This window comes from Eucalyptus grandis, chromosome 3 (genome assembly GCF_016545825.1).
Source record: "Eucalyptus grandis isolate ANBG69807.140 chromosome 3, ASM1654582v1, whole genome shotgun sequence".
Taxonomy (NCBI): domain Eukaryota; kingdom Viridiplantae; phylum Streptophyta; class Magnoliopsida; order Myrtales; family Myrtaceae; genus Eucalyptus; species Eucalyptus grandis.
The window spans coordinates 54,086,376-54,109,203 of record NC_052614.1 but is presented as its reverse complement, the minus strand read 5'-3'; the positions used below and the strand labels follow the sequence as shown (position 1 = coordinate 54,109,203).

Genomic DNA, 22,828 nt, shown 5'->3' with positions numbered 1-22,828 from the left:
TGCTAATTCCCCCCCGGCTCCGTTTCGTGCAGAAGGGACGAAAAGGTCATATTTTCCTCGACCCTATCTATTTATAAGGTTGAAAAAGGGTGAAAGAAGTACATGCGTCGCTTTCGTCAAATAATTCATCGCTCTTTTGATATTTGTTTTCTATTTAGATCAATTCATGTTCGTCCTATTTTTCATTTTTCCGACCGTACAAACCGTCGTTCTCCGTCTAGTTTGCACGCCGGAGACAGACTATAAATATACTTTTGATTGAATGTGAATAGGGACCACCCTAGTCAGAGTCGATAGATCAATCTATCTTTCAATGGCTTTAACTTCTTGTCATGAGGACCGATCGAGCGACGTGCGAACAGCTAGGGGCAAAAAATGAACACAGCTGTGTGTTGATACTGGCCAACGTACGTTTGCACATCAATAAATGTGGAAGAAACTTGCGTGTACATTACCAAGGCTTGAATGCATTAAAACCGTTGAGAAGAGAGAAGGGAGGGGTTACAATAATGGGGATTCTCAAGCCTTCTATTCAGATTGATCTTTCTCAGCTTTCTTTGATTTGGAAATCAACTTCAGTCTCTTTACTTTGGTGACACGCTTATTTCCCAAATTATAAAAATGCTTAAATATCTTCAACGGGTCGAGATTCTCCAAAAATTCAAGGAGAAAAATGTATGTGCAAATTGGCTAGCTAATTGGACCCTTCATGTCACTAATGCATGTAATAATCTTGCATTAGATAGGCCACCTAGAGATTTACTCTCTTTAGTGTTGGGGGATCAGGTTAGATCATGCTTTCTTAAAAGGGTAAGGACGTAATTTTCGGATTTTGTCCCTTTTTTCTTACTCAAAGGAAATAAAAACAGTTTTCGGTTTCGTTATCAATTTTTTTTCGGAAGAAACCCAATATATGAAGATGATAAACTTATTTGATAGTTACTTAGATGCTACGAAGTTGAGTCTTGAGTGTGCAGTTTTTCATCTAAAAACTTAAGTTATTAGAAAATAAAACATAATACATGCTTAAATCGTGATGGTATATCCTAGATATGTCATTGATAAAGAGCGAAAAAATCTTCTTCAACAGTAAGCATACATTAGCCACTCATAATTCATGAAGTTATCGCATGTGACGAGAGAAGCTTAGATTTAATTATAAATTGCAACATAGATCTATATATCATCCACTTGTTTTTCGATGTATCAATGACACATGATGTCACAATAGAATAAATATAAAAATATAAAGATACTAATTATCTTTGGTTCAATTTATTTATTTATTTTGACATTTCATGATGCGCATAATAACCATTCTAGATCTTATCATATTTATTTTTATGTTCCTAGGAATAGGGTTGGAATAAAAATCCATTTGGTAATTCAATCTCATTTTTCTATATTTGAAACAAATTTTTAGTTTAGAAATAAGTTTGTAATAGAAATGAGAAATAAAAACTCTTATTATTATTTGCCATTGGTACTAGTAGGGCGCCACCCATCATAGCTTGCCGTCCACTGCTGCCTACAGCCATCCGCTATCTTCTATCATTCCCCACAGGCTGCAGTCCTCTGCTTGCCCTCGCTACGAGCCAACTACCCATCCACTAGCGGTCGCCTCCCCTTGCCAGCTGCTATCCTTCACCATCCATTGCCCTCCGCCGCTACTCGCCGACCGCTGCTCGAGAGTAAGAAATTTAATATTATTATCAAATGCGTATTTTGCTCAGAAACTTGTTCAATGAATAAAATAGAAAATCTATTTCTAATTAGAAATTGTTTCTAGAAAGAGCACGTTCTCAATGTGCCAATAGTTTGTTTTATAAACTTTCACCTTTTGTTTACTTTTAATTTCTTTTCTTCGACTTTCAAAATGTTATGCTTGTTTAACATGGAAATACCCAAATCATTTTTTTTAAAAGAACATTGACATGTAAAATTGCATATAATTATTTCGTAAATTTTAAAAACTTAAAATGCTTTTATCTTTTTTTTCAGTTTATTTCTAAAAACCTCGTATTGATACTTTAATTGATGCATGGAGTGGTTGCACATTCAAGAGCGTCTGTACCGTCACTTTTCCTAGTTGTCTAAAGGGCCACCTTGCTAATTCATTATAATGGTCCTTGGATGTTATCTAGAACTTAAGGATATTTATTATGTTGACTGATTTCTCTTATCGAGATTTACTTTCCAATTACAACTCACTATTTTAGTTGGCCACAACTTTAGGCCTTGACCATTATTTCGGTAGCTCGGACGATGATTTAATTATTGAATATTGTCTACTAAACATTTCTCTATCCTTATCAGGATTAGAATATCGCTTTTTCGCCTCTACTTAAATTACTATTTTTCCTATCCTTTCTATGCTTTAAATATATACTTATTATATATTTCCGCTCTTCATCAATCATCAGTCTTTTGTTAATATAGTTTTTCTTTTTCATTTGGACTAGCTCTTTCCCAACTTTTTCCTTCTTTGTTTAAGTCGATCTGATAAGCTAAAAAGTCTTTCGTCTTCAACCTTTCTTGGCTAAGTTCCTGCCGAAACGGAGGATAAAATCCCAGTTTGGACTCTTCTTATTCATGAGTACGGCTTCTTCAAAATGACCAGATTGTGCAAAGGGCATTCCATATATGGAAAATACCCATCTACCCAAAAAAAAAAAAAGAAAAAAAAAAGTACAAGAAAAACATATCATATCTCATCCACCACTCACGCACTTCTACTTTTAAAATGCCAAATACATAGGTTAGTTTTAGTTTTGGATACTAATTTGCACTTTCACATCAATTGTTCTCGTTTCCTTATTTTTCGAAAAATTATATTCTTTCCAAAATTACCTATCTTCAAACCCTAAATTTTTGCACCTACCCAAGGCATCAAAGTCAAACCACCTAAACCTTATACGAGATGCTAAAATGCATTTCCAGAACCGGTCAATTTGGTCGATTTCATGTGCAATTTTACTTATGGGTATGTGAATGTTACCTACAATAATAAAGGTATCTAATTGATCATCGAGTCAACTTTTCCCTTCCAGACCACCAGTTCTAGTGGTTTAAAAAAAAACGACGTCCAGTCCACCTAGATCAATTAGATTCGGATGAGGATGGACCGGATTGTGGTGGGAGAAATTTTTAAGTTGATTACGACGGGTATGGATTTCCCAGAGGCTGTGGTATATTTAGCCCGCAGTTTTTACAAAACAAGATTTGACATTCGACATAGATAATACCACTACCTCACTATAATTGTTTTCATTTCTCTTCTCCAAGACAAAAAATAAAACTTTTAGAGCCATGTGATGGATAATATTCTTTCTAAGCTTCAATGTTATTTCAATGTTATTATTCACTGGCATGATAATTAATCCCACTCTTCTCGTATTTTAATTATTTCCCAATCAAACCAAAATACTAGTTCAATTCAAATCATTGGCTAGGGCTAACTAACAAACGTTGGTCATTAATCAGGACAAGATTGATCGGTCCCGTTGTCTCCATACAACACATCGTTATTCACGAGTTGTCTTCTTTAATCATATCTCTTTAGGGAAGCTTTGTCAAATTTCGATTTCTCAGGCACCCTGACTTGACAGTTTTCGAGATTTAATAGTCGAGGTGCCGGACCTCAAGTGATTTTGAGGCTTAATTAGGAGTTAAAGCAACGGGACTAATCATTCGAAATCCCAACAATTGAGCGTACCTTTTGAGGCCAGAATCATGCATTATCTCGTGGGATCCATCGCCCCACTTAGGGCAACTGAACTGTCAAAATGGAATTTATTTGTTAATCCAGAATGATACTAATTAGTCACTGATTGGGGTTAGTTTAATTGATGAAGAAAGGAGATGTGATGCCACACATGTTTAATTAATTAACTAGTGATTATGGCTTCTTGGTGGGATGATTAAAGGATCCTAATTTAGGCATATGCTCTTCTTAATTAATCCAGCATGTGCCCTAATAGGCCATCACAAAGAATCTTTCCATGGCAACTCGCCAATTTGAACTTACATAAAGAGAAGCAGCTTGTCAGCGTGTCTCATTTGTCGACATAAAAAGATGAACCTCCTATTAATGATTATGTTTTGGATAGTATTTAGTTATGAAATAATTAGCTGCATTAAGGATTGCGTAGTAACCTGATGATAGTATTATCGTCTAGTGATACAATCTAATGTTGTGGAATGCCTAGGATATGATGTATAATCAGAACAGTGTCAAGTCAATTCATCAAGCAAATCAAGCCAATCGGGTTTTGAAGAATGACAAGATTGGCAATATAATTTCTATTCGAGATAACATTCTTACATGTTCGCGCAAGATGATGAGACCATGATGTTGACTCGCCCTCTATACTAGCATGCGTGAGCAGGTTAACTCATTGTAATAATTAGATGATCCATAATTAAGAAAAACAATCGAACTTAATTATGGATTCTTGATAGTTGCCTTCTTAACAATGGTAAGGAAATATGAAAAGCATTTCAGAATTGTGAAGGTACTCGAAAATAGGTTGCTGGAATATAAAAATTAGGTTACTCGAAATAATCGAACTTAATTATGGATTCTTGATAGTTGCTTTCTTATCAAGGCCTAATCTTTCTGGGTATTAAAGAAAAAAAATCCAAAAGAAGGGCGACTAACTTCAACTGAGGACATACATATTCGAAAATAAGAGATCGCAGCCAAGCTATCATGATTTAAGCATGTATTCCGTTTAATTTTCTAATAACTTAAGTTTTTAAATAAAAAAACTGCACACTCAACACTCAACTTCGCAATATCTAAGTAGTATTTAAATAAAATTGTTATCTTCCTATATCAGGTTTGCTCTAAAAATAATTGATAACGAAATCGAAAACTGTTTTTCTTTCTTCTGTTTCTTTTTCTTCTTTTGGGGTAAGGAAAATGGGCAAAGCATGAAAAATACATTCTTACTTTCCTAACAAAATACGATCCAACTTGATCACCTAAACAACAAAGAGAGTAAACCTCTAGATGGCCTATCTAATGCCAAATTATTACATGCATTTGTGGCCTGAAGGTTCCGATTCGCTTTTTATCATTGACAAGTCTAGAGATTAGAAGATCAACTGAGAAAGCAAAAAGAAAGGAAAATGAAAGATAAGGATGGGAAGATCACATATGGGGTCAAGAAGGAGAGATTTCTCGTACAAATGGATCTCAACAGGAGCAAAAATATCGACGTTCAACAGGGAGAGAGATAACAAAGGTGGGCTCCGAAATTTTCTGGTGTACATGATTCATCTCGTATCCATTTTGTCTCAAGGTTATTATATGTGGAGGGGGTCACAGAAGATTCACCTGTACAATGTTGTGGTCTAGAACTCGAGTTGGAAATCTCATTGTGCTCTCATGGTGGATTGTTGTTCGTTCGTTCGTTTGTAATAGTGAAATATTTTTGTTATGTATTTACATTATATTTGTTTCCATGTAGGAGTGAAAGTGTGACGCTTCTAAATTAACTTACTCGAGATATTGGCTACTCTAACTTGTCCCATATTGAATCTCACGATTTTGTTTTTTGGTGTACAATTTGGGCACTTTCCTAAAGACCACCCATTTTGGTGGTGGTCTCACCTGAACATACTTAACATTACAATTCCAATACTAAACATCGTCATTACATTGAAAGGTGCCTTTACTGAGTTCATTCCAATTTCACATATATATTATAGGAGTGCCCTCCTCCTATTTAGTGCACAATTCCGTTTATTCTTGCCTCTTTCGCCATCTTAAAAGCCTATCAGGAAGCATTCCTTATTCAGGTCCTCTGACACCATCACTTACTTTTAGTCCTCGTTGGATAGGGTTGTTATCAAAAGCTTCCAAGCGAATACTTAGCCATTGCTAGATTGCCTCATACAATTATAGTCAACCCTTCTTAGATACCCGGTAGTTTTAGGGTTGCCCTAGTTCCTATGGTGCCCACCAAATCAAAGATTAAGAGCCCCACTAAAGCAAACGGAGACATTAAATTATGTTTTGGCATTTGTTGTCATCCATTGCACCAGCCCCCAAATCTGTTTTTCTCTTTCATCAAATGAGGAAAAGAAAATAAAGAATGGTATTAGGCATACTACATTTAGTCATGCACCCACAAAAGGTAACGGCAATATTTAACTTCCAATAAATTCATTTTAGAAACCTTGGGTTATGATTAATCAAGAATGATCGCATACTGTTCTGTTTCATAAAAGTGAATCATCTACTCATTACTGATTCTCTACATTCATATTCTTGGATTAGTTTATTTTTTCTTTAGCTACCAAACAATGCGTGGATATGCTGTCACATCACGAAGCTTTTTGTGTGGTGCTACTGCTGGTGTTGCAGAAACGGCCAACCGCAAAAAATCAATTTTTGTTAATTGTCGTGCGCTCATTAAATGTTTAATCAAACAATAAGACGAGGAGAAGATCTTGAGGGACACCCAAATACCCAGATTATAAATTCCATTAGAAAAATCGAAGGTGGAGATGATGATATAAAGTAGAGATGAGAGAGATCTAGAAGAGGCCCTGCTGTCTCTTTCTCAACCATACTCTTACACTCTATGACCAGATGCTTAGCGGTCCAATTGATGGCCAACGAGATGTACCACTCATATGCATTATAAAAAATCGATCACGATGCTCATATTATATTGATGAGCTCTGCCAACTTTACATTTGGATCTCAAAAGAGTCTAATTTGCTTCTTCATGCATCATGTAAAAGTGGAGAAGAACGAATCAACCAATAGTTGACAAGTTATTCGATAAAAGCGAAATTAGGGTTTAACACAAATACATTGGTAGCAAATCTCGATCGACGACACGCGATATAGCGATCATATAAGAGGAAATTTCTCATTCTTCTATCAAAAGATTTCCGGTTTATGTATAAACCGCATAGCGCCATGACCCTCAATTACTTAGTTTTTAAATAAATAAAGGGTGACAAAGAAGGATGCCTTTCTAGAGAGCTTTTGCGTGTGGGAAGTGAAGCAAGAGAAAAAAAGAGCACGAGAGGTCGTAAAGCAAGAAAAGGAGATCAAAAGGGGCCATATCTTCGTTCCAAAGCTTCTTTTTGTTGGATAAATGACGAAGATGATTGAACAAGTGGACGCCCTAGAAGAAATGGCCTATGATCTCTTCTCCTTGTCTATTCCAATCGAATTTTTTCTTTCCCCTTTCCCAGTTGGGAAAAGACGCAACATTTTCGTTTTCTTTTCTTTGTTTGTATTTTAATTCCATAACTTAGCACCAAAATGAGAATGGCGATATACGCACTCACATAATTCAGCCTTCAGACGTAACTTGTTGCCTCTTTGTCCTCATTAAAAGGGTCGCTGTCAATAGCTTAACTTTTTGGAAACAAATAAATAGAATTCTTTAATCTTTGCCATTTCACGCATACGTTTATACTTCTCTTTGGAATCATCGAAATTTTCGTACGAGACCCAAAGAATTTTAGCGGAAAAAAATTCGGGACAGGTGCTTTCGAGGACATTTGACAAATACTTCAAAATATAGCGAAGGCTGAAACATTGAGAAGAGGATGCTTGGGAAAGGTTAGTAAACCGAAGTTTTGTTTTAGGTGAGGTGAGGGTGAACATACAAGCGGGGGAATTTCGTTTCGTAATTAATTTAGATATTTGTACCCTGTCGGGGTAAGGAACCATGGCATATATGTTTGGAATGGCGGAAAAGTTTGCTTAGATGTATAACAGCATGAAAGATTGCAATTTTTGAAACCTATCCCAATTTTTCTTGTCGAATGGACAACTCGAAATGATTTGAGGTGGGGCGAGCAGTGTTCTCTTTGCTTAGCAGCTTGCAGGCCAAGTCAACTAAGTTCTCATTTTCTCTCGTGCGTCCAACTCATTTGTAAAGGACGAAGACCCAGAATAGAGCACCAAAAAGTAGATAAAATAGAAAATAAAATTAAGAACCAAGTCAATCTTAAAGGGTACATTTCAAATTTAAATTTAATATTTGTCGAGATGCATATGACATGAGTAATAAATTATGAAATTTCGAGATAAACCAAAGTGATGAACATATATTTCTGGGACTATTTCTTAATTTTGCTAATGGGAGAGGCAAAAGAAAAAAGAACAAAATGAGAAAATGTTGTAGATGAATAAAAAAATGAACATATTTTTCCCCCAAAGTCACATGAACACAGAGAATCTGTAAACAGCAGAAATTTATCCAAACGCGTTAGTGGATCGAGCGTGCGAGAGGAACACCACACCTTTGACCGGCCCTTTCAAAGAAAATACCAAAAGGACTCGGTAAAACTTATAAAAAAAAAAAAAATGAAAAGGACAATAACAATAATAATAAAAAAAAGCACCATAATTCATTAAAAAAGGGAAAAAATCATTTTCTTTTCACACAAATTCACAAACTCTCTCACCAACAGTAAATCCACTCGCTCAGTCATAATCCCACAAAAGCGACCCACCGCTCTCGGGCAGCGCCGCCGTCTGATGGCCGCAGTCGTACGGCCCGCAGTCCTCGAGGTGCTCCGGCCACGTCGGCTGGTAGTCGTCGTGGTAGCAGTAGCCCCACTCGGCGCCGACGGAGTCGACGAAGGCGAACTCGCTGCCCCCAGCTCGTCGCAGCTGGCCCCGAGGCTCGGCAGCTCCACGATCTCGCTCAGCTCCACCGTCGCCGATATGTCCATCGCCGACACCATGGACGACAGCGACCTCGAGGGCAATGACGAGTGCTGAGAGTCGAGCTCCGCTGTCGGCCGCAAGGTCTCGACCGTTCCTGTCAATTCATGCTTGCGCGTCAGATTCCGGGAACATACGGACAAAGTTGTGAAATCGACATGGTCGAGCGTGACTCGAAATAAGCATCGAGCTGAGGCCGAGCCCGGAACTTTGATGAGCATTGGCGAAGTGATCCGTACCTTGGTGGTCGGGCATGTGGGCGGCGAGGGAGGCCGCGGCCTGGACGTCGCGCGGGGAGAGGGAGGAGGGGCGGGGGAGGGAGGCGGCGAGGTGGGGGAAGTTGAGGAAGGCGGAGGAGCCCTTAATGTGGAGGGCGGCGACGTCGTGGGCGCGGGCGGCCATCTCCGGGGTGGGGAAGGTGCCGAGCCAGATGCGGGACTTCTTGCGGGGCTCCCGGATCTCCGACACCCACTTGCCCCAGTTCCTCATCCGGACCCCGCGGTACACCGGGTGCTTGCTCCGCTTGGAGGATCTCGACGGGTCGCGGGCCGCGGCGGGCGAGCCGGCCCGGCGGCGCGGGTCGGGCGAGTACGAGGAAGAAGACGAGGAGGTGGAGGGTGAGTTCGAGGGGCTTGTTTCCGGGTCCGACGAGTTCGATCTTTCCGCCATTTTCATCAATCCCAGAAAAGTCGGGAGAAAGCAAGAGTGACACAGAGCGAGAGAGAGAAAGAGTTCTTAGTCACCGCAAACCAAACGGAAAGAATAGGTGATCTTTGAATGGCGGACAGAGGAGAAGACGAGAGACAACATTCGCGAGAGCGAGATGAGAGCGATCAAGACGACGAAGATGAAGATAGAGAAGAGAGAGAGAGAGAGAGAGAGAGGCAGAGAGCTTGGACTATCTCTTTCAATCTGCTTCCATCCTTTTCCTGTGAGCGGCTCAACGCCTTTTATAACAAGGGTCGAGAGGGTCGCTAAGGCAGACACTGTTGAAAAGAGTGCCGAGCAAACCACGCAGTCTACACGCCTACAACAAAGGGTTTCACTTGTCTTTGGCTCTCTGCATTCCACCCAGCTGGTCTCCCTCTCTCTCCCTGGACACTGTTTGTTTATCCCCCTTTCTATCAAGTTCATTGCCCACTGTTCATTAGCACACCCCAAAAAAAGAAAAAAGAAAAAAGAATTGCTGCACATTTACTAAAACTGTGTATCTATTGCATGATTCGACGTCGGACGTCAATCATTATCATCCCGACACATCTTAATTAGTACAAGAGAGGGAAGGGACGATTCCTAATAATCGAGCTCATGCGATCGATATTCAGAAAAACCTAGAGTTGTTTTATTCACCACATCATCCGAAATTGTCTTATATATGTGAAGTCAAACTTTCTAGGCCAGAATTACTAAGGGCTATGATAATGGGGTTCAAAATATTTAGTTCTTAATTTCGTGCCAAAGGTCTTAGAGATATGATGATACGTAGTTTTCCTATCCATAGATGGTTACTAGTTCGTGGATGTGGGGCAAAGTTGATAAACCATACATACAAAAGGAGTCTCATTTCATAGGCAAAGGGTAAAATAGTAAAACATAAATAAATTATTAGTTTAATACCACGAAAAACCCAAAATGTGTATATTTGTGATAAATTTATCTCAAACTAATTTCTTGAGCACTAAAAATGCCAAATTGGTACACTTATGATAAATTTACCCTATGTTTGTTTATTTTAAATTTTACATGCAAATTACTGAATTAAATGACACATATACCGGTTTAGGATTTTACCGTCTATTTATTTAAGTTAATTAGTTTGTAATTTTTTCTACTAGTAATCAAATTCAAAAAAAAATTATAAAAGATAAATTTGTCACAAATATACCAATTTTGAGTTTTTTGTGGTTAAAAATTAAAGGAATAAATTTGTTATAAATATATCAATTTAAGATTTTTTATGATATTAACATTAAGTTATTTATATTGTTGGTAATTACATTCATTCTGTAAGACTACGTTTGTTTCACAAAAAACATTTTTCTCATATTTCAACATTTCTATTGTTTAGGAAAATGAGTTAACAGAAAATGTTTTCCTAGTCAACAACTAGAAAAATGATTTTCCAAAAGTGACTAAATATCAACATTGTAACCATTTACTCTACATTTAGGCACGAGAACTCCAATGCTTGCTTTTGGGTCCTTGACGGTGGCCTTGGGTCGAGGCCAGGTTTGACGGGGTCCATTGAGGCCGAGCTCGAGGCCAAAAAGTTGGGCTTGAGACACTAGCACTCAGGGCCAAGCCTTAGACTTTTATACCATTGCATGACTCCACGACGCCCAAGCTCGAGTCTACAAAGGCTAGGCCCGAGACCTTGTTGCTCATACCCCATCTCTAACACCGCAGCTCAAGTTTATTGAGGCCGGGCTCAAGTCCACATTGCTTGGGCTCGAGACCCCATGCTCAAGATCCGATCCATCAAAGTTGGCACTATGACCTCCGTGTTAGTGCCTCGATCCTCAGCACTTGGGTTCTATCCATCAAGACCAAGCTTGAGACCTAAGCACCTATGCTGGGGACCTCTATGCCCAAGCCATGCCTTGGTTTCCATTGCTTGGGCTCAGGCTACGAGTTCATCAAGGCTGGGTCCAAGATGTCGGCGCTCACATGAGTCAACCAAGGCCAAGCTCGAGACATCGAAACCCATACCTAGGTCCGTCAAGGTCTTAGTCCATCAAGGTCAGGCCTAAGACCTTGACGCCCAAGCCTAGGTCTTCGAGACTTGCGCCTAGGTCCATCGAGGCTAGATCTTGAAACCTTCATTCCCATGCCTGGTTCTCTGATTACAGATGTGTAAGTCATTAGCGTCCAAATAATATATGTTTATTTTGAAAAATCAAATCATATTTTTCTTACTAAATGATGGAAAATATTTTATAGTTCATTTTTATATTTCAGCCAAATATCGAAAAATATATCATTTTCTTGAATAATAACTTCTTGAAAAATGTTTTTCAAGAATGTCACATTTTTCTCGAAATAATTAGAGCCTATGTTTTCGTGTGAAGATGATTTGTGGAGAATCAGTCTATTTCTTAAAGAAAATGGCTATACTCTTTAGACTGATTTCATGAACAAAATAGAGTTTACTTCTTGGAGCAAGGAGTCGAGAGCCCCGGCATCAAATATTTGTGAGGTAGGTATATATAATGATTTATATTTGCATTTTTTGCACGATTTGTCTCTAGCAAGGTTTTAAATAAATTGGGATTTAGGTGGAACTTGAGGCCCATACTCGTCCTGTCCCATCTCGAGAAGTTAGATATTTCCATGAGGACCCAATCTTCCATTATCAAATTTAAAGCATAGTAACATTTTCTAATTTTTTTTTTTAGGATTATTTTTTTCCCTGAGAGCGTACCATTAGAAAATTCTGTTTTACCTTGAATTCATTTTGTAAATTATGAATTTTGGTTCGATTTGCTCTTCGCAATGGACCCCATCCAAATTTAACCTTGAAAGTACGAGCCATCTCGAGCCGATTCCTATCGTTGAAAGGAAAATTGAGGAGAATAGAAACAAAAAATTGAAAAAGATACAAGAATCTTCCGGAGCATATGCTGCCTAGGGTGTACCTATAATAAAATTTGGTGATAATTCAATTTTTTTGGGATAAAATTGATCATGATTATTTGGGACATAAATGCATATCATTTCCTTACTTCAAATCAGAAAATAACGATATATGTATAGTTTTTTTTTTTTTTTTTTTACCAACTTTTACGGAGCCCTGGTATCCCTTTGGCTTCGGTTTCTCAGCCACCCAACAAAGCCTACAAAGAAACAATTTAATTTATAGGTTGCTTAAAAAAGAATTATAATTAATATGAAGATCTTGCTTTGAAAAAAATCACAAAAAATTCCAAATTATGTGCACTAATCAAAAACTTTAAACTATATCCACTATGATATGTTTACTCTAAATTTATTTGTTGTGATAGTAAAAACTCTCAAACTTGTATATATGTGACACATTAATTTCCGGTCAAGGCAGTGCATATTTTTTAATTAAAACAATGTCATTTTTATTTCAGTTAAACCTTGTGGGTGTCATGTCAATACTACGATTTTCATTTACAGAACTTTGACAGAAGGCAAGTGTACAATAAATGTATAAATTTGAAAATTTTGACATTATAGAAAATAGTTAAGGGTATTTTTTTTATAGCATTTAACCTTTTAAAAATTATTAAAAAAACAAAAGCCACATCAAAAAAATCGGCCCAATCTTTTCACCAGATAGTCTCGAGAAACCCCTTTCAACTTTTTTCTTGTCACTCCATTTGTTTTTTTCTCCGAACGTGTGGTTGCAATCGAAAACCCAAAGCGCGCATAAAAACGTCATCGATGTCATTCTAGCTCTGTCTATTTCTCCATTTTCATGAAATTCGTACCCTGTTCAATCTTTCATTCCCTCATTGGCAATTTCAACCACCTCGTTCTCGTACCAAATCGATAATGGAGCCTCTTCGCCAAGAGAGGCAGCTGGCCACTCTTTTATACAAGCATTACCTCTTATCATATTAGATGGGGTCCAATTCTATATGCTCCATGAGCTTCCCCCTCATATTTAGTTGCCACGTTTGAAAATTACAAAAACCATCAATATTAGCGCCAGTCGTTGCAATTGTCATTTTGAAAATTACAAAAATCATTCATGTTAGTATCGATCATCACAGTTAGAGGTAATCGGTATCCAAGCAATCCGACTTCCACCTAAGAATCAAGAACCAAACTAGTGGGACTAGTTCCTCATTCTCTAGAATTAGGAACCAAACTAGACCTCCTTCTCTGGTCCAGTTTGATTCTCGGGTAGGTAATCTTGTTATGTAGCTGCCTAAAAATCATTAAACAAAGGGTTGAGAGATGCCAAAAAGTATTTCATTCAGGCATAAGTTATGATCAAACAGAGTGATGGGATGCGAAAATAGAGCACAATATTTGTCTCGACGAGGGTGGGCTAGCTGTGAGCAACTCAAGGCCAAGAATAAAGCGAAGGGGACGCGAGAGGAACTAAGGCTAGATGGTTGAGTGAGAGTGCAGGCTCCAGCAAGAGGGATGCGAAGTGCGAGTGACTTAGGGCCTGAGGTGTGATTAGGGCTTGGAGCTGGAGGTGCAAGCAACTCAGGTCGAGCGAGAAGACTAAAGAGAAACTCAGGCGAGGCCGCAAGGCCATGAGGCGCAATTAGGGCATGGAGCTGCCCAGTAGGAGGTGCGATTGCTGAACTAAAGAGCGTGCATGAGGTTACGGCTTGGAGGTGGAGAAAGAAAATTGAATTGCGTCAGAGACACAGAGAGTCGAGCTTTGCTACTTAACTAAGTTAGGTTAGGTTTAGTTTTTATTTCTAGTATTTTACATATTTGTAAAAAATTTAAATATATATAATGAGTACAGTCCAAATGGCCAATCCCACATTGAGAACCGAGAACTAATTCGAAATAAATTGGTTCCATTTTTATGGAACTAGGAACTAGATTAGTGATCTCGAGAATTGCCCAAAACTTGCCTACCCAATTCGGTATGAGCGGTTCCTTCTGCTCATTCCTAGTTGCAGTTGCCATGTAGGAGGTTTGGCATTCATGCTAGTAATTTCCAATGAAAATTGGTTGCAAAATGTCTAAAATTAATTTAGTACAATTGAAAGATTTAACTGAATTGGCAAACGAATAATATATTTAAGATTTTTTAGATAATTTTTCATCGTATACTCCATGAGCTTCCCTTTCCATGCTTCCTGGCTGCAAATATTATGATTTGAATATTGCTCCATCAGCTTCATCTCATTTTCTGGTAGTAGTTGCAAATATTATGATCTATGCTCTCTCTCTTACCAAACACTGATCTCACAACTCATCAATGGGGTCCAATCTTGTTGGTGGCCCCAAAACCCTAGTCCTTCAATTTGTATTTCAAAATCGAATTTTCATTAGACCTTATGCTCGTGCGTTGATAGAATTACATGATCGTCATCTCACAAGCCAGGCATCTTCGAATTTAACTTCGCTCATTTAATAGTGGTTGAATATCGATGAAAATTCGACCCCGCAGCATAAAAAGGAAGTAAATAATGGATGTAATTTGACTCTCCGATATTGAAGGACCCGACTTTAATGGCTTCCCGTAGCCGACCTGAAACAAAGGGGACTTCTGGGATCTTCAGGAATCACATCACGATCATCGTTGTCCTTTGAATTGACATTGTAACTGATGGAGAACCATTTCAATCCCTGAATGGCTGAGGACGGCTGAATGGGCGAACTTTCACTAAAAAGGCTGGGGTATGAGGCGAAGTCGTACTTCGTGCAAAATCTACAAACGGGATAGAATTCGTCCTTCGTCCGATCGATGATTTCAAGAGAGAGAAAAGAAACGGATCAACTCAACTGTAAATCTTTGCAATAATCCCCACATGAGAGATGCCGCCGTCCTTGTCTAGGGTTTTATTCCTAGAACTCTCTTTTAGTATATTACTTGGTCATGCCCTGTCCTAAATGTATTTCCCGAAGGCGAAGGAAGAGCGAGGAACTCTTTCAAACCTTGGCCTCCAAGACACTCGAATCCTTAGACAGTTTCTAAATTGTCACCAATAAAGGTTTTATTGCAAAACCCTAATAGGGAATGTGAAGTAAATCAACCAAATAAATTATGGTCTCACCAAAATTTCTCGAGTTATTTCGAGCCGTCTCAAAGTTTATCAAGTGGAGTCACGAGCCAAACTGGTGGAAAAAGAAACTTCAAATTAGAATTAGCCGGTTGAAGTGTACAAGAGAAGCCGAGACAATCGGCTCAAAAGCTTCTTTCAATGTAGGGTTACGTTTTGCTCTATTTTTTATAGGTAGCAATTTTCTGCAATCTAATCTTTTAATTAGTAGGCGCTAAACATAGACATTGCCCATACTAAAGGGCTAGTTTAGAAGAATCCAAGACGAAAGGAAACACAACCTTTTAATATGATACATACTGAGGAAATTTCACAAAGAATAATAATAATAATAATAATAATAATAAGTTATTTTATAACATCCGCATAACTCCAAATAATGGTTCAACTTCAAGAACTAGACTTTTCAATTTTTATCAAAAATTGATTGGCCTTTTCCCCTGGACGAATACGTCGATTTTGAGACTTGCCAGATTGCTGAATCACCAGAAAAATAATATAATTTGAGGGAGTGGGGACCTTCTTGTGAGGTCGAAACTAGTCGTCGTACCAATCATTTTTTTCCCTCTCTTCTTAATTGTCTCTTTCACAGTTTCGTGAGTAGATCGAGCTTGCCATCCCGGAAGGTTCTCAACTTTTTTGATTGGTCCAGGTCGACCGGAAAGGACACGGACGCTCCAGAATCAGAGAGTTTGGTGGATAAATAAAATGAAATCGATTGGTACTTGACATGTATGTTTCGCTGTAAGGACAATGTTTCATTTTCCGAGCTGCAAGGCGAAACAGCCAGCACCAAATGAGGTACGAAAATATATTCCGGAAACGTGATTACTTGATTCATTCTGTTGACATGCGGCGTGCTTGACTAGGACAGGTGAAATCTCACCTGTTTAAGCCAGCTTGATCTCTGATACTCTCCATCCAATTGTCGTTGAGATGGAAATGTCGAAGCAAATGAGATATTTTTGCTCTTGATGTGGTATCTTGGTTGACTAGCGGCAAGGTTGTAATTAGCAATTACCGCATCTCTATTGATCTGTTTCAATTTCTCTAACATTTTGTTTAGATTCTTCAGTTCGTTAGATCCATAGCAACTTAAGGTGCTTAATTTGGAATTACAATTAGTGAGATACGAATTTCTTTGCCGAACATTCTAGTGAACAGTTATGCACAAAACCATTCATGACTAAGATTAACCAATTTCTGACCTTTTCATTGTGTCCGGAATGATCCTTCTTATTCAATATGTCGTCTTATCTTTCCAATGAGACCAACCTCAACTCAATTGGTAATTTATATTGGGCAAATACCACAAAAAAATTCTAAACTATGTCTACCGTGACATAGATATCCCAAGCTTTTTTGTTGTGTTACTAAAAATCCTAAACTTGTGCATTGTGACGCAAATATCTACAACATTTTTTTATGCCATGAGAAAACTTAAACTCATACATATATGACATATATATATATCAAGGGTATATTTGTCAATATATATGTCACACTAGTATTAGTTTGGGATTTTTTGTGATAATTTTTTTTTTTTTTGGTATTTGTGTCATAATGGGCAATTTTAGGAATTTAGTAAAAAAGTTCGGAGTATTTATGTCACAATAAGCATAGTTTGGAGATTTTGTGATATTAACCCTTTATGTTATCACAATGAAGCAAAATGAGAATTGTATGAAAGCATTTCGATTATAAGTATATGGCAGGGTTGTATAGTGTTTATAAAATTAACAAGAACATACATATCTATATCATTGATCGGATGTAAATGCATATCATATGACCTGATATGACATGGTCCTTATTTGTAGATGATACGAGCTCCGGTGATGGCCTATTTTGCTCTTTGAAGTGATGCCCCGTTTATCAAGACTATGGAGTCATGGCGCTACACGCTATATGTTCTCCGCATTTGGGATGCCAAGCTAGTCGGATTAGGTCGCCAATTAGTCGACACATGTATGGTATAATTATGGTTTTTGTATAATGGGTTTTGAACTGCGTTAAAGGATATATAGTAATGTCAAATAGATCTCTGATCAAAACCCACTGGTGGTTACATATGCATCTTTTTATGGTAATGTGGTATCTTAAATATTAGCCAAACAGAACTATTCCTTCAAACTCCACTTTTGACGTGGGAAAAATATCAAAAAAGTCTTAAACTTATTGTATTGGTACCAATTCAGTCCTAAACTTTTCAATTGGACCAATTTAGTCCTAAACCTTTTAATATTGATACCAATTCAATTCATCCGGCCAATTTTGGCCGGCCGGCGCTAACATGGACGTTGGCCGGTGGCTGGATGCTGACGTGGCAATTTTTATGATTTTTTTTTATTATTTTTCAAAAAATTTATTAATTTTTTTCTTTTTTTCTTTTTCCTTTTCTTTTCCGGCTATTGGGCGAGGGCTTCGAAGCCCTCGCCTACCGCTAGCAAGGGTCGCAGCCCTTGCTCGGCCTCTCCTAAGCCGGCGGCAAGGCGACTTCGCCCGGATGCGGGCGAGGGCGGCCTCGCGCGGTTGGCGAGGCCATGGTGGCCATCGCCGGGGGCGGAGACAAGGGTTGAGGGCCACGACCCTCACTAGCGGCCGGGCGAAGGCTTTGCAACCCTCACCTCGCCCGGTGATGGCCACCATGGCCTCGTCGGCAATGGTCGCCATGGCCTCGGTGATGACCTAGGAGAGGCCGGGTGAGGGCTTCGTGGCCCTCGCCCGGTGGCCGACGAGGCCATGGCAGCCATCGCCGGCGCGAAGCGAGGTTGCAAAGCCTTCGCCGGCCGCCGGTGAGGGTCGTGGCCCTCGACCCTCGCCTCCGCCCTAGCAATGGCCACCATGGCCTCGCTAACCACGGGCGAGGTCGCCTTCGCCCGCGGCAAGACCCAGTGGCCAACGAGCCTCACCGAAGGCTCGCGGCCCACCTTTGAAAGGAAAAGGAAAAAGAAAAAAATTCAAAAAAAAAAAAATCCTTAAAATTGTCACATCAAAGCATTCGGCCACCGACTGACGTCCACATCAGCGCCGGTCGGCTAAAATTGACTGGATGAACTAAATTGGTACAAATATTAAAAGGTTTATGAATAAATTGGTCCAATTGAAAAGTTTAAGACTGAATTGGTACAAATACAATAGATTTAGGACTTTTTTTGGTATTTTTCCCCTTTTAACGCAGAATTTAAAACTCTTGAGTTCGGTAGTAGTGAGGTTGAGAAATTTCTTCTAAGAGATCCCATTGGGCATGAAACCCCGAGTCCTCAAAGTCTATGCATTGTGATTTTTATTTTTATTTTTTTTTAAAAAAGCAACATCAATCATTGCGAAGCTGAAAACTTAAAATGGCAGGAAAAAAATAAATTCATTTGAAATATAATAACATGATGTAGCTATGGAAACAAGGAATTATATCGATTAGTTATGTGAAGTCTGCGGATTTAGCCAATCCTCTTACTAAACCTTTGGGAAGGAAGCAAATAATTGAAGCATCAATGGGAATGTGACTTATGCCAATTTGAGATACTAACAAGGATATAGCCAAATCTATTTGATTGGACATCTCATGAAGTAAGTTTATATGAATAATAACAAGTTATTTTATTGATTCTGTTGCTCCAAAGAGGAGATTGAGTTTCCTCTTAAGTGAGGTGAATTAAGCTTTAACAAGTTCCATATCTCTAATGAGTGGTATATTTATCTAAAATGTACACTTGATGAAATCGCTTACATGAATATGGAGTAGAGCCACTCCTATGAAATCCATCATTGAAAATCTATAGCACTCGTGAATGACTAGGCGTGGGCATGGCTTACTAGCGCAAACCTGCTCTTAACAACCAAAACTATGGAAGGGCAATGAGATTATTGAGAACTCTAACTTACAACAACAATCCTTTGTGCATTGGAAGCTATAAACTTCATCATTCCTTCTAGAAGTTATGTTTTGTTTTTTTTTCTAGGTCTAATAGTCCAAAATAGGACTGATCGGTTCTCGGTCTAGTCCGATTCCAAGGTGGAACTGAGAACTGGACTGGGAGGACTAATTCCACAATTCTGGGACCAAGAACCAGATTGATTGGCCAGTTCGGTCCAATCTAGTCGATCTCATAAGAACCTTTTTCTTTTACAACAAATATTTATCCAAAGATGATCATTATTGAAGAAGATTTTACTTAGAAGAAACTTCATAAGTACAATTGGTAAGGGGCATATGCAAGTGTGCATACCAGAGCCCTTTTTAGTTTTTGTTTTCCCCTCTTTCCATTTTTGCTTTCCTCTCAGATCAATGGAGAGGACCAGTCTGATAAGGTGGGCAAGAGGGTTTTTCTCATTTTTTTTTTTAATTTTCATATTAATCGGTCCGGTTCCGTCAATCCGGTTGGTCTAGTTCCCACCTTGGAACCAAAAATCAAACCGATTGGCCACCGATTCCAAGAATAGGAACTGTGAACCAAACCGCTCTCTTCGGGAACCGTCTAGAACCAGCCGGTCCGATCCGATCCAAGCGATTCTTGATTCGGCCAATTCCTATTGCACACTCCTAGTCCAAAAGACATCAGACTCGTTGCATTGCACTTCACAGTGAAACATGCCTCGTTCCTTCTCTTCTTTAATTAGCCTTTTGAAACATGTCAAGATGGTCATATAAAGTGTATTTCAAAAGGTCTAATTTACAATAAAATCAGCTATCCACACACGTGACATTCGACCATTACTGACTTTCTAGTTTCTACTAGCCGAACGGGCAAGCCCTTGCTCAGCTACTTCACTGGCCCTTCTGATATGTGCTCTTAGTTAAACTAGTCATTGCCTGTATACTAACCAACTTTGTGCATTCTTCGACAAACACGAATTTATGCACCCAAAAATCTTTACAAATGAAATAGTTTTCGCGCTTGCTCTCTGCTACTTTCACTTCTCATGTTGTTCCGGCTTTACCTAAATAGAGGGATCTACACTGCTTAGAAGGTCCGTTAAATCTTTGAGGAAAATCGCACTTTGAGAACAAACGCTTGCATAATTGAGATCTTTTAAATTTTTATATTTTTCACTTTGTGATTCTCAAAGTTCCATAACAGTTATTCTGAGCAGGTGGCTGGGGATTTATAGAGATTAAAGAAGGCCGAGGGTGGTTATTATTATTATTTTTATTATTTTTGGTAAAGAAACCGAGGGTGGTTATTGTTTGGTAATTACTTCGAGAACATACAATTTTTTTCTGAAAATTTGGGGTAAGGCTTCATATCCTTAAAGTTATTCTCTGTGACATGTAAATGTGAGGTCGAAGTAGAAAAGAATCCTATGCATATGGAATATAGAAGACAAGGCTCCTGCAACCACATAACCATTACTTTCTTTCTCATTCTCAATCGATGGGGGAACCCAAGAAGATCCAAGATTTTCTTTCGGTAAAACGAGTTGCTTTCTAAAGCTAAATTTTTGTGGAAGAAAACTAAAGCAGTAAAGCATCACAGTCATTTCAATCAGAAAAGGGAAACGGTACGGTAAAAGATGAGCCTGCCTGAACATTATCGGGGCAGTCGAATACGTGTCCATGCACTGCACGCAGACGGGAAAAGGAGCACCTCTCGAGCAAACAAGTTTCACAGGGACAGCTGGCTCTCTTTGACTGTGACTGAAAGGACACTGTGAAAATTTTGTCTTTGCCAGGTGTAGAATCTCTCCCCGGAGACGAGTCACCAGTTATCCATGGTAACATGCAAAGGCACTGCGCCCAATCGAGGACGGATCGTGTCCATAAGAGAAAGTACAAATTTACTACTGTTCTCTCTGTTTTCGGGCAGGAGCGAGCTGTAGAATCAGCTTCTTCTGTTTTAAACTCTCTGATGAGTGATATTTTGTATTTTTTCTTAGAAGGTACAAGTTTATGATGATGATGATGATGATCAGGAATAAAAGATTCAGCTACAGACACGTGACGGAGTCAGGAGGGATGAATTCATCAGGATTGACTGCATGGTGTCTGTTTTTGTCGATTAATAATAAGGGCATTTCGTCCAAAGATGGCTGCTTGGTAATAATCACTTACCCATTGGAAAGCAGAGTAGTGTCAAGGGAGCTCTATAATATAATAGAATTTTCTTCGAGACCTGAGATGATGTAGATAGTGAATTCATTCCGAATCATGGGGTCTATTTCAGAGTTTTTAATTTCCTTTTCTTCTGCTATGGCATTTGAAATTTGGCTTTTACCCATCAAGCAATACTTAAGGTATTTTCAGAACACGCAAAAGCCAAGTGAAGATCATTTAGAACTTAGTCATGTCTTACTTCGATTTGCAAAAGTTCGAAAGGAAAGTAAAAGATAATTTTGCTAAGACGTGATCGATGAAAATTAAGTTTTCAGTGAGAATAATGCAAGTTGTTGATGAACATGTGTCATTTTGAAAGAAGTTCACGCTATAAAAGTTCATGTTCCGTCCATGGCCATCCTTTCGAACTTTCCCCTTTTCCAAACATGATTGGCAGTTACACGAAAGTCTTCAAAAGGTCCCTTATTCAAGTTTGGATAAGATGTTTTCCAATGGACTTGCATTTGCAGGAGCGTCCATTGTAATCCAAATCATCCGAATTCATCTGAGATCTATTAAAACGTGCTTCTCTAGCATGTTTTCCGAAGAGAAAATCAGTCGGCCAACCTCTTTTGGATCTCAAATGACATTGTGTTATAAGCAGAACAAAATGTATAACTTTTTTCGCCTTCTTTTTGCATTAAAAGCTGGTTTGTCCGGAAGAAGTAATTAATTGGGCTTTCATCACTTAAGTTCACATGATCCAACCAACCTAGCATTGTCCCATCCTTGACAGTCTTCAACAGGTAAATTTGGTTACGAGAGATCAACTAAGGTCATTATGATAGGCTCAGCAAACGCCGAAACTGGTCCCCAAAGTGCAATAAATTAGGTTGACCATCCCCATTGTGTGTTTTCTGCACATCATATGTCCTGGATATTCAATGCACGGTCAAGCTTCGATATACTCCACCCCTTGATTAGATTTGACCAAACCCACATGAAAAAGGAAAAGTGGGGAACGAAAATTGCTAGCACACATCCACAGTTTGAGCAGTCACAACCATCTGATGTGAACATGTATCATTGAGCTTTCTTGAATTCCATCCCTCATTATGTACTCTGCATATGTCTTCTCCTGAACATTCAATGCACTGTCAAGCTTGGAAGGCCCATCCCTAGACCAGTGTAAACAAACCCACATGAAAAAAAGAAAAATGGAAAATGAAAAAGGAATTGGTAACAGACATACGCAACTTGAGTAGTCACAACCATCTGATGTAGACATGTTTCATTGAGCTATCTTGAATTTAAGATGGACATGGAGGTGTTGAGAGATGGTTCCACTGAATCATGCGGATTCACCGC

At 38.8% G+C, this 22,828-nt stretch overlaps 1 non-coding gene across 1 annotated transcript; it reads right to left on the bottom strand.

The window, feature by feature from the left end:
- Positions 1–8,194: 8,194 nt before the first annotated feature.
- Positions 8,195–9,796, bottom strand: LOC104437780. The gene is made up of 2 exons (XR_005549172.1): positions 8,944–9,796; positions 8,195–8,801 (listed from the first exon to the last, which is right to left on the bottom strand). It is a non-coding gene; the product is annotated as a dehydration-responsive element-binding protein 3 (transcript).
- Positions 9,797–22,828: the final 13,032 nt, after the last annotated feature.